This window comes from Blennius ocellaris, assembly GCF_963422515.1.
Source record: "Blennius ocellaris genome assembly, chromosome: 8".
Lineage (NCBI taxonomy): Eukaryota > Metazoa > Chordata > Actinopteri > Blenniiformes > Blenniidae > Blennius > Blennius ocellaris.
This window is the reverse complement of record NC_137657.1, coordinates 26,925,385-26,937,237: the sequence shown is the minus strand read 5'-3', so window position 1 is coordinate 26,937,237 and position 11,853 is coordinate 26,925,385.

Below are 11,853 nucleotides of genomic sequence, written 5' to 3'. Positions count from 1 at the left end.
AGTTTGAAATCAGTCTCCAACCGGATTTGATGTGCATCATTTTGATTACGACCATGCAACAATGTGAGAGCTTTTCAAGCCCCTTTGACAGCCAGAACAATTGTATTTTTCACCCGTTTATTAATATAATTAGATTTAAGGCTTGAGAAGTGCAAAGCCAGAGGAAAAAGACTTCAAAAATAATCACCTTCAGCATAATTAGCCTCCTCTTCAAAGCCCAGATAATAACGTCTTCTTGATACATAAACACTTACAATAGCAGAATCACAGTGTGAGAGCAATCGGCACGCTCTACAACAAAAAATGTCACATTTAATTTGAAGATGGGCCGTTTAAAAATACTGCGCATAGTTCTAAACTTGCCGGAAGCTCTACTGCTTAATTACAGCTCTGGTACGGAGAGCAATAATTGTCACTAATTACAAATGTATTATTTTAATTACGCAGAGCTCGACTGGTTTCGCACGTACAGTTCTTTGTGGTGGTGTCCAAATTTGCGGCACCTCCGCGACGTGTTGTCATTAAGCTAACAGAGACGTTTGCAGCTCCGGTAGAAGTGCACACCCTGTATTCAGGAGCAATAAAGTGCATTTTTAAAATGAAGGCTTTCATCTGTAGAGTTTGCATGGACGCACTAATTTTCTCGCCAGAATACAAGAAAGATGGACATATTTGTTGACATGAATTGAAGAGAGTGTGGTGACAGAAATGTGAAGGAAAGAACATTGTCAAAGGCCGATATTCTGATGTTCACCAAAGTGAAACATCAGACTGATGTTAACACGACTTTTTGAAAACATTCGGGCTCTGTCTCCATGGAAACAAGGGAAAACACAACATTTTGACAAACCTTTGACTCCATGTCTGACCGGGGGAAATGCAACTTTTGGAAAATGTTCCAAGTATGTTTCCATGCAAACAGGAAAATGCGACCTTTGTGAAATGCTGCTGCAACATATGCTCACTATGGCCATAGTAAACAGTTCTTTTGGACATGAGCAAGTAGATGGGCCATAACAACAATCTGTGTGGTTTCAATATAAAAACAAACAACAGCACCCACTAGTGGCCCAACTCGAAAACTAAATATTATATGGATTTTAGCATTCCTGCCATTTCCATGTAAATGGACTTCACTTTCAAAAAGTTGAATTGTATATATAAAAAACACTAATATGAAAATGGTAAATGGAGTTAGCATTTTTACTTAAAATGTTGTTGAGTAAATGGGGCCTAAGTCCCGACCTTGTGTTGGGAAGGACACCAGGCGTAAAAACTAGATAAACTTAAACTTAAAGCTGACTAGTCTGTGATTCTCTGACAAAATAAATGGATAAATTCATAACTTAACGGGAAGTAACCTTTCTGACTCGGTCGACATCTCTACCTTCACTTTGGGCCACCAATAAGGACTTTCTGATGTGGCTGCACCGGCTTTTTCTGGACAGATAGAAAGATGTATCAATGAATGGATGGATTCATTTTCTGCGTGTTCTGAGTCTATTCTTGTGTGATGTGGAGCAGCTTTGATACCCGATGAATAAAGTCCTATCTCATCTTCATGATTTTCAGATTTAATTTACTATATCTTTGTCATTAAAAGTCAACAAAATCCAATCACATTTTCATTTCTTTGTCACACAATCATGTCATACTGTCTTTAACAATGTTGAACTACGTCTGGCAGTCACTAATATATACACATAACGGTGATTTATGCATTGCCGTATATTTACTTCTTAACAAATGACACAAAAATAGCTTCAATCAACTGGTTTTTTTTTTCTTCGTAAATATGATTTCCTGTTACCACAGGCTCTCTGTCGTTGTAAACACATGAAATGTATTCGTGTTGTGCCAGATAACGAATGTGTAGCGATGGCTGGGTTTCTCCACAGGGACTCCCACTCTGCCTTCGGTTGTTTTCCACACAGAAAACATAAAAGATAAAAAAAAATAAACTTTTGACTGTATGACACAGATAATGAGCTTCATGGTTGAGGCGTGTCTGAAAATCCCTGCTGTTCACTGCTGCTCAGCCTGACGTGACCTGGTTTTAAAAGCCTTCTCTTAAAAGAGAAGAATTGTGTGAGACTTCCCAGAGCGAGCGACGGCACAAGACGAGACAAAAGATGTGATTACAATGCAGCATCATGGACAGCCCGACAACACCTGTGTGATTCTTCTTTTGTCATCAGCATGCGCTGACCAGACGAAATAGAAGATTCAAGATCAATTGAAAATGCTTTGTTTTTGTGTTTCAGTTTAAGAAAAGGTTTCAAGTAGAAGCAGCAATGTTTTGAAACACGGTGATGTGTGATGTCGTTTCATGTTGGGCCACTCGTAGTTCCTGCTGCTGGCTTTTTGTGTGTGACCATTGACTCTTAAAGTATGTTATTACGGTGACTCAACAAGAAATCTACCAAGTCCCAGGAGAATATGAACTGGGAGTCATGACACTCTGTTGTTATTGTCCGTCTACTGTCACATGTGCAGAAGAACTATTTTAATCATGATGTGTATACGCAGTCGCAGCGTTCCAGAAAAGGGGCATTTTCCCTTGTTTTCAGTTAGATGGTTCCAGAGCTTTTTCGAAAAGTTCCATCTTGGGAGCTGTTCTTGAAAATCTGCATTCCGAGTACCACTGTTGTATAAACGGACACCCAAAACGCAATGAACGTTTTGCGTTTCCACTTAGATTTTCATCTCTATCACATTGGTTTACAACGAAAGATCTTTCAAGAAACGTACTACAATTTGGGCTAAAGCAGTTTCAATAAATAAAACGTGAAGGGAATGCAAAAGTATGTTACGCATTTATGTGTGTGGAGAAGACGGGCAGGGGATATTGCTTCACAAAAGACAGCATCGTGACTAAGACGGTGGGGGACATGCCTGATCGTCTTCCTGTCTGTGTTTCTTCCTCTCGGGTCTTTAGGGGGGGGGGATGAGTCCTCGGTGGAGGCTACAGCATATCAGCGGTGACAGAATGTCATTACCTCCACACCCACTCGGATGCCATTCTCTTTCTTGTGTTCCGAGCCCAGTGGCACCACCAGACAGAAGCAAACAGATTCATGCCTGTGGATAAAAGAAAATCTGATTCCTGGCTGACTGATGGAGTAAAGCCCTTCGCTGACATCCAAAACAGAGTAGGCTTTCTGAGGAAATATCAACCATCCATCACCATCCATGCAGCCGTGAGAGGCTAAATTAATGACGACCTTATGAGGGAACGTGTGAAAGGCCTCTCCAGCACAAGGACAAGGCGTGTGCATGTGTGTGTGTTTTGAGTGCTGAAAAGTGTCCATGAAAGAGTAATGAGCTCCTCCCAATGATGCATCTGTCCCCCGGGGGGCTTCCAGAGATACGGGGGAATCCAATCTTTTACGCAAAGAACATAGGTGTGACATTTCAGCGGGAAAGCAATTGCCACCACCTGCTTTCACAGAGGTGTTGTTGCTTCCATTTCTGGTCCCAAGAGGCAAATTATCAAGGCGAGCCCCCCTTCCCCTAAGGGTGGATCACTTTAAGGACCGCAAAGGTCCTGTAGCTTGTGTCTTCAGTCAGCCTGCACACGCCGATGTGACCGGAATACAGACAGGCTGTTATAGAAGACAGCTCTTTCCCAAAGCAGAACACGCATATTCAGATGTGTTCACGTGGACACGTCAGCCTCGAGACACGGCGGAGTCTTGCTTAGGTGTGTTTGCTCCATTGGAGTTGACATGCAGACGAGACTAATAGATTAAAGGTGTCTGGGGTGCGCAAGTCTCAGCCTCTTTCCCTCCAGTGCTCCTTTCTCCTCCTCACCGCCGCTTTCTATTTGATGTGACAGAGCTTGAACGTCGGGTTTTTAAACCCAGACGTGACCCTGGCCTCATTGCCATGCCTTGAAATAATTGGATTACCGCCTCTTTGATTGAGTTACCCATTACCAGTAATACACCGGCTCGTTTTGATTCATGGCACAGGTTTGTCTTAACACTAAGGAGACGTGTTTATGTAGATACGCTTTAACAGCTTTCACAGCTTTCACAGCTTTCACTGCTTTCACAGCTTTCACTGCTACGGACCCCATAAAAGTTATAATAAGTTCAATAAAAAATACACAGCACTCCTCTCTTCTGTGCTCACTTCATCAGCTATTTGGCCCACAGGAAACCATAATGATCCATAATGGGAAGCCTTCCATCTGTATTCTTCAGCTGTTGTCTCAGATTCACACCCCTGGTGCCTCCAGAGGGATAATGATGAAGACGAGGCAGCGTTTCCCAGCTGGTCTCTCTTCCATCCGAGGTGGCTGAGTCGCACACGTCCACTTCAGAAAACGTTCTTGGTGAGTGAATCCCATTACCTGAATTGAGAATACATTTTCCACCCGTGATCACAATTAGCTTAATCGCTTCCTCGCTCTCTATATAACTCTGTTTGTGCCCTTTTCATCCGTCCTCCACTCGTCCTACTTAAGCCAGATTGGCTATTTCCTGTGTTTTCCCTTCAAACAAGACCCTCCATCCCTCGTGTGCAAATATCACCTGCACAGGCTGGGCATTTGGCCATTTGTCTCTGCCTTGAAGAGTGTCAGAACAGAGTCTAGAAGCAGGTATATAGGAGAAACAACTTGTGTGAACCACTAAATATTACAAACATTGCAAATGGTTATTTATAGCTGGTTTACTGAAGGTGAAGTAGTGAAAAATGAGTGGAAAATAATAACATCCAGTGATGCTCTGCAGTATGCATGAAAGCACGGATTCAATTAGCAATACTTTATCGACATCACATTTACTACATTGAATGAATCATGGATAATTGAATATTGATTCTGCCAAGGCAGCAACACATTTTCACAACTACATTTTTACCAGTGACGTGCAGTCAGTGTAGGCAGTCTACCCAAGGCGGAGTTGAAATTAATAAAATATTGATTTTAATGATTTCTTTTAATTATAATATAATTATAATATATTTTTTCAATTTCCAGTAGCTAACAGTACCTATGGGTTTGAAAGTGTCAGCATTTTGTGCTTTTCATTGCCCAAATGACTTGACACCGCCATCTCCTGGTATGGCAGAGAGACTGCACAAGTCATGCAAGTCTGTGCTGTCTTACTGTGAAGACCACACACCGTCCCCTGAAGGCCACACCCCCTCCTGAAGGCCACACCCCATCCTGAATGCCACACCCTCCCCTGAAGGCCACACCCCCTCCTGAAGGCCACGCCCTCCAACGAAGGCTAAACCTCATCCTGAAGGCCACACCCTCCCCTGAAGGCCACACCCACTCCTGAAGGCCACACCCTCTCCTGAAGGCCACACCCCATCCTTAAGGCCACACCACACCCTGAAGGCCACACCACACCCTGAAGGCCACACCACACCCTGAAGGCCACACCCTCCCCTGAAGGCCACACCCTCTCCTGAAGGCCACACCCCATCCTTAAGGCCACACCACACCCTGAAGGCCACACCCTCCCCTGAAGGCCACACCCTCCCCTGAAGGCCACACCCCCTCCTGAAGGCCACACCCTCCCCTGAAGGCCACACCCCCTCCTGAAGGCCACACCCCCTCCTGAAGGCCACACTCCCTCCTTAAGGCCACACTCCCTCCTTAAGGCCACACCCTCCCCTGAAGGCCACACCCTCTCCTGAAGGCCACACCCCCTCCTGAAGGCCACACTCCCTCCTGAAGGCCACACCCTCTCCTGAAAGCACTCTGCTGCTCTGCCTTTGCTGGTCATATCCAGTGTGTGGATGTGTTTGCTCATGTGCAGTCCGTTCCCCAATATGGAAGTCATTTCCATAAAAAGGCAGATCGCTACGCTGCCTTTGGACGTTACCATGCTATGCTAAATGCTATACGTACGTTCACAGTGCATTAGTGAGTTAATACAGCGCTGCTACGCTCTTTAGCTAGTTGGCAGGTTAATGGGCAGGTTGGCGGCGCTAGAGACGATAAAGACATTTTTACTACTTTGTTTTTTGAGGAAAAACAGCAGCTTGTAAAAGACGGGAGACCAAAACCTGAGCTACCAGACTTTCAGCAAAGGAAAGGTCAGAAAATTGTTCCTACTTTCATGTGAATTTGTGGTGGGGAAGAGCTGCAATAGTGGTTTCAGCACCACAGACAGCTCTGCCATCAGAGGCGTTTTCATTTTCTCTGTGTTTTTTCTGTGTTTCCAATATAAAACAACTGATGCGCTGCCGTCATGAGAAATATCTTGTTGGGAGAGTCTGGACACTGCTATTGAATCATTGTTTTAGCTTCTTTAACGGTGTTTTACCACCTTGATTTTGTTGGAGTAACACCTGCCAGCCAAAACATAATGAAGAGTCACAGAGCTGATCACTGCAATGCATTATGGGAGTTTGGTTAGCATTGTTTTAAATGCCTTTATTTGTGGTTGTATTAGGCTTGTTAGTGTTGGTAGTGATTGTGTTGTGTTTTTGTTGCTTAGTTTCTATAGTTCTTTGATCTAGTTTACGACACAGAAATCAGGAGTGAAGAGGGTTTTGTTTGTCAAGTCTCATTTGTTGACCATCACATTTGGGCTACATCAATAAAATGATACCGTATGAACCCGTTAATACCAACAAATCTGAATTTCTATTCTGAAAAAGTGTCTTTATTAGTAGTGGGATGCATTTATTGGATTTTGAAGCAATGTTGTTCAATTGAAATTGATCTAATATCTTAAATAAATCATAAATGAACTCAAATATGTGTACACAACAAAATCATGCTTTTGGTAAACTTAATGCTGACGATGCTTAATGCTGCTTCTGATTTCACCTTTTGCGTGTGAGTGTATGTGGATGAGGAGCATTTGTGAAAACCTTTGAGATTGAAGCAGTAAAAATTTTAACAAAACACTGGGAGTAACTTCAATGTTATATGTCCAGATGTTTTGCATTGAGTTGATACAAAAGACTGTATTACAAATGTAAATGTGAATTACTTCTTCATATTTTGCATACAGCCGTGCTCTTATTCGAGCTGCAATCTCATAGTTTTAAACTAAACTTCCCATCCACTAAAAACACAAAAACGCTGCGTTTTTCCTTGAAACATTGAGTTTGAAGTTTTGTATGCTTTAAATCCCCTCTGATCCAGATTGTCAATCACCTACAGTGAGCAACATGATCGGCACATGCCTGTGTTCTTCCTCGAGCACGTACAACACCTCCACGAGAAGCTAACCTCAGATTAAGTACAAAGAGAAACACAGCTGGTCCACTGAATGCACAAAGCGAATGCTCAGTTTGTTTCTATAATCAGCTTTATGTGGACCGTGTGCTCCTCCCCCCGGAGCGGCAGCAGCACGTTCCACTGCATAACCCACACACCAGGTGGATTTCAAAGGCAATTAACCACACCAGACAAGTTACATCACTGCAATTATAACAAATTCGGCAATTATCACCATTCGCCAGCACTATAGGGAGATGAATGTAGCCCTTAGTATTTAGCGCGCTGATGATGCACGAAGATAAATGGAGCAAAAAGGGGAGTTAAGCGGAGAGGGGGGGGGGGGGGGGGGGGGGTGCAGCTCTGAGGAACAGAAATAGCCTCATTATGCTATTATATTCACATCATGTCTCACAATGTGTGATCACGGCCCTGCTTCATCTTCAGGAAGTCAATTTATGACCAGAGCTTCTCGCATGTTTTGTGTTTTGTGTGTGTCGCCCCTTCAATTGAGGTGATGACACGTTTCACCAACAGCTGAAATTTTCTTTTCACCCAGGACCTCGGTTTTTGTCTTCTTTCCACTTAGGCTCCATTTGAACACAGAAAAACAGACACTTCTCTGTGCCTGTGGCCCTGACTTATGTCCATCACCTCCATTTAATTTTTTTATTTTTTTTACAGAACATGAGGGATCCTGTTATTGCCTCTGTGCAACTTGCTGAGATTTCTCCTCTCACGGTGTCACGAGTGTCAGTTGAAGATATTTCGACTGCCCTCCACCTTCGCTCATATTTTCCTGTGCTGCTGCCGTGGAGCCTTTCATGTAATTTTTTTTTTTGGTTGAAATTCTTAAAAGAACACACCTTGGATGTCAGGGTCTGTGGAGGTTTTATTGACGTCATGCCTCTGGGCTCAGGTGGGCTGCTGCTCTCACAATCACTCCTGTTCATGTTTTACAAATCAAACTGTCCTTGACACATCCTCGAGGAAGATTATTCTGGAGGGAAGAAACACACGCACACGCACACACACGCACACACACACACACGCAGATACACTTTAGTACACAAATACATGCACATATACAGCAATGCATGCCCCCATCGCACACAGAGTTGAACAGGGAACTGATGTGCAGAAGCCTCCTGATCATTTCTTCTCTCACTCTGCAGTCAAGAGAAGGCTGGGCTCTCAACACGCCACCCCAACCCGCCCCGCTGATCGCTCAACTGTAATAAACGGGACCAATCGGAGTCGGTCGGACTCTCCATCACTGTCTTGGAGTTCAATTTACTTGTGTGTGTTGGCGTGCATGTGCCTCCACGACCCTGAAGACAATTTGCGTCTCCAGTAGTTTCTGATAACGACGTTGAACCGGCACCATGACTGTCGATTAAATACTGCAGCCTCATGAAATAATGGATCAAGTGTGTTCGCTGTAAGAACGTTGTGATTTTTTTTTAACAGTAAAATCAAATGTTTGGATCACATCGTGAGTGTCAGGAATTCCCTCCTCAGTAAATTGGATTTAACGAGCTAAAGGTGCCAAGCTTCTTCACTTTAATCACATCTTACGATATATGGTAGCACATATATTAGCCTCCTGAAAGGAAACAGAAATCAACAGGAAGCTTCTTCAGTCAACCTGATTATCTACATTTCCACTGCACTAATGGCGAGGCAATTGGCAGAGTCACAGTGATGCTCTACTCTTAAGTAGTGTTGACTTAATTCAAGCTAATCAAATCTATTGAGAAACTAAGAGTCAGCTGAGCTCAAAATATTTAAATTATTATCGATTGTATTGTGGTTTAGTGAGTCCAAAGCCAACTTACAGCCCACTTTCATCTTAAGTGGGCCGGATCGGTAAAATAGTCCCATAATGATATTTGAAATTAAACTTCAGACGTGTTCGTTGTTTTAGAAGTTTAAAAAAAAGGATGTATTTTCACAAAATCAGACAATCTGTACCAAGAATCACTACAAATTCAAGATAAAGACAAATGTATTGCTACTTTCTGATGTGAAACAGTAAAATGTCACAAAAACAAAACAACTTTTCACTACATTGATTTTCCTCCTATTGTCCAATAAACACGCATTTGAGGTCAAAAGGTGACCTCTCCTGTTCTCCCGTGTTGTCCCATCGTCAGCTGGGATCGGCTGTAGTGTGACATTAAGATCAAGCGGTGTACACCGTGATGGCCTGACTACTTTCCAGCTTTTGGGTGAACAGAGCATTTATTATTGATGCCTCTGCTCCCGAAAGCAAACAACACGAGGCACACGGCCTCTACTTACAAATATTCTCTCCCATATCCCTACAAGAGCTCGGAGGAAGCGTTGAGTCGGTGTGTTGAACATAAGGCTCGTGGGCCAAAAGAGGCTTCGATCCAGCCCGCAAACCAAGAAGATTGTAAAAATGTCAAAGAAAACATTAACTTTTGAAAACATTTCTTATAGTGAACGGTATCAGTGATGCTGCCATAAATGCAGCTGTGGACATTTCACTGTATTTTGCACCAGAAGTTTTCATTAAAATTGACTTTATAATGAAATTTTAGTCATTTTTGTTAGTAATTGTTTGTTTTTTGTAAAAATGTATAAATAAATAAACATTTTCATCAGGTATACTCTCCGCCATAACACAGAAAAACCTCTAAATTTAGATGTAAAAGCTATTCTGGCACTATTTTGCTGCTCCAGCCCACTGGAGATGAAACTGGGCTGAATGTGGCCTCTGAACAAGAAATGAGTTGGACAGCCGAGAATTAGATGATTCAGCACAATATTGTATATTGAATCATCACACTGCTTCAGTGTGGCTGTTCCTGCAGCTGGTCAGACTTCAGGTGGAGATTAAAGGTGATGACATCCGAGAAACAACCAGGTCAGACAGTTAAAGAGGTTTTGTTTTTGTTGCGAAAGTGGATTTTCTCATTGCAGCGTCTCAAACATCATATATTTCTTTTTTTTTTTTTGGTTTCTGCTGCCTATTTCACGCCGTGGTTCTTGAGTCGCCTTTGAGGAAATTATGCAAATTTGAATTCCAGCTAATCTACAAGAAGTGTATTCTCTGTGTTCGGAAGATTTCACTACCAGAGTGAGTATAACTTGTCATATGAATCACCTCAGCTGGACAGAATTCCCAAGCGTTTAGATTAATTAATGTTTTTAACTCCAATCAATAAGGGTACAAAGTAATGACTATTTCCACTTCCCTTCATATAATGTCTAGGGAAGTCACTCAGACCTGAAATATAAAGGTTTGTATAATTAAATTGTTCCTGTCTGTGCCATCCAAACTAAACTTTACTCAATCTACTCCCTGAACTCTGAGAACAAAAAAAACCCTTCCACTGCATTTCAGGCTGTTCAAACACAACCAATATACATGGAGTGATTGATTTCTGTAAAAGTAGTTGTTAAAAGGCAGAATAGCACTTGTTAAGTGTTAAATGTAGCCACTTCATGCTATCCATTAAAATTCGGAGGGATTTCGATCCACAAAAAACGTCTGTCCCTGTGGTTGACTCACTTAGCGGCAGCAGAGCGAGGCCGCATTAAAAAGGTGTGTTAATGGCAGCGTTTTCCGGGAAATATTGTCTCTCAGTCGTTCTCGTCATTGAGTGCCGGTGGAGGTTTTGTGACGGAGGGCCAACACCAGCTGGTGCTGAGGGTTCTTTTCTTTTTTTTCCTTTGAGATATTTGATCTGTTGTGGCACCAGCAGTCATACCCTCCCATGAATCATCTTCTCGTAAAACCAAATGATTCCCAATTTTAGCCACTATACCCCATCGCTCCACCATTGTCTTTACAAGCTGAACCCCATCTCTACACACTCCGGGTGAAAGCCTGTGGAGGCACGTGATTGTTGGCCAGTTTATTTACGTCAGGGATGACAAACACATTTTAGCTTAGAGCCACAGTCTTTGAAGTTTTTCTTTGTTGTGGTGCAGAGCATACGTTCTGACAATGTCTATATCTTCTCAACACCAATGAATGACTATGGAAAATTACTACAATTTCAACATGAAGCCAGTTTCAATAAAGTCTTCTGTCGCAAAATACACTGAAATGTCCAACGAACGTCTCCGATAGCTGTTGCATTATATGCATGTTTGAACAAACTCACCCTGATAGCGTGGCTATGAGGCTAGTTTGTTAACAATGAGGTGCTTTCATGGCAGCATCACTAACATCTCAGATCAGCGCTCAATGTTTTGTTGTACTGTGTCCTCTATACTTATGAAATTTCTTTAAAAAAAAACAAAAAAAAAACCAATGATTTAAACTTGTTGTGCTGGTCACCCTCCCTCCCTTTTAATATGTTTCCCGATCCCAAACAAGCAACATTGTCCAACCACGTGACTTGGTGTCATCTAAGTCAGTGTTTTTTAACCACTGTGCCGCGGCACACTGGTGTTTCCGCGAGATCTCGTCAGGTGAGCCGTGGGAAATTATCCAATTTCACATTTTTGTCGAAAAAACATTTGCTCTCACAGCCGACAGTGTGTTGCAGAGTAATCATGTATAAATACTCTTCACCACTAGATGGCAGCACAGAACTTTGCCGGTGAAATGGAAAGTGACAGACGTCAGTGTGGTTAATCTCCACCTCCTGCTACCATCTTGTATCAAAGTACTGTGTCAGTGA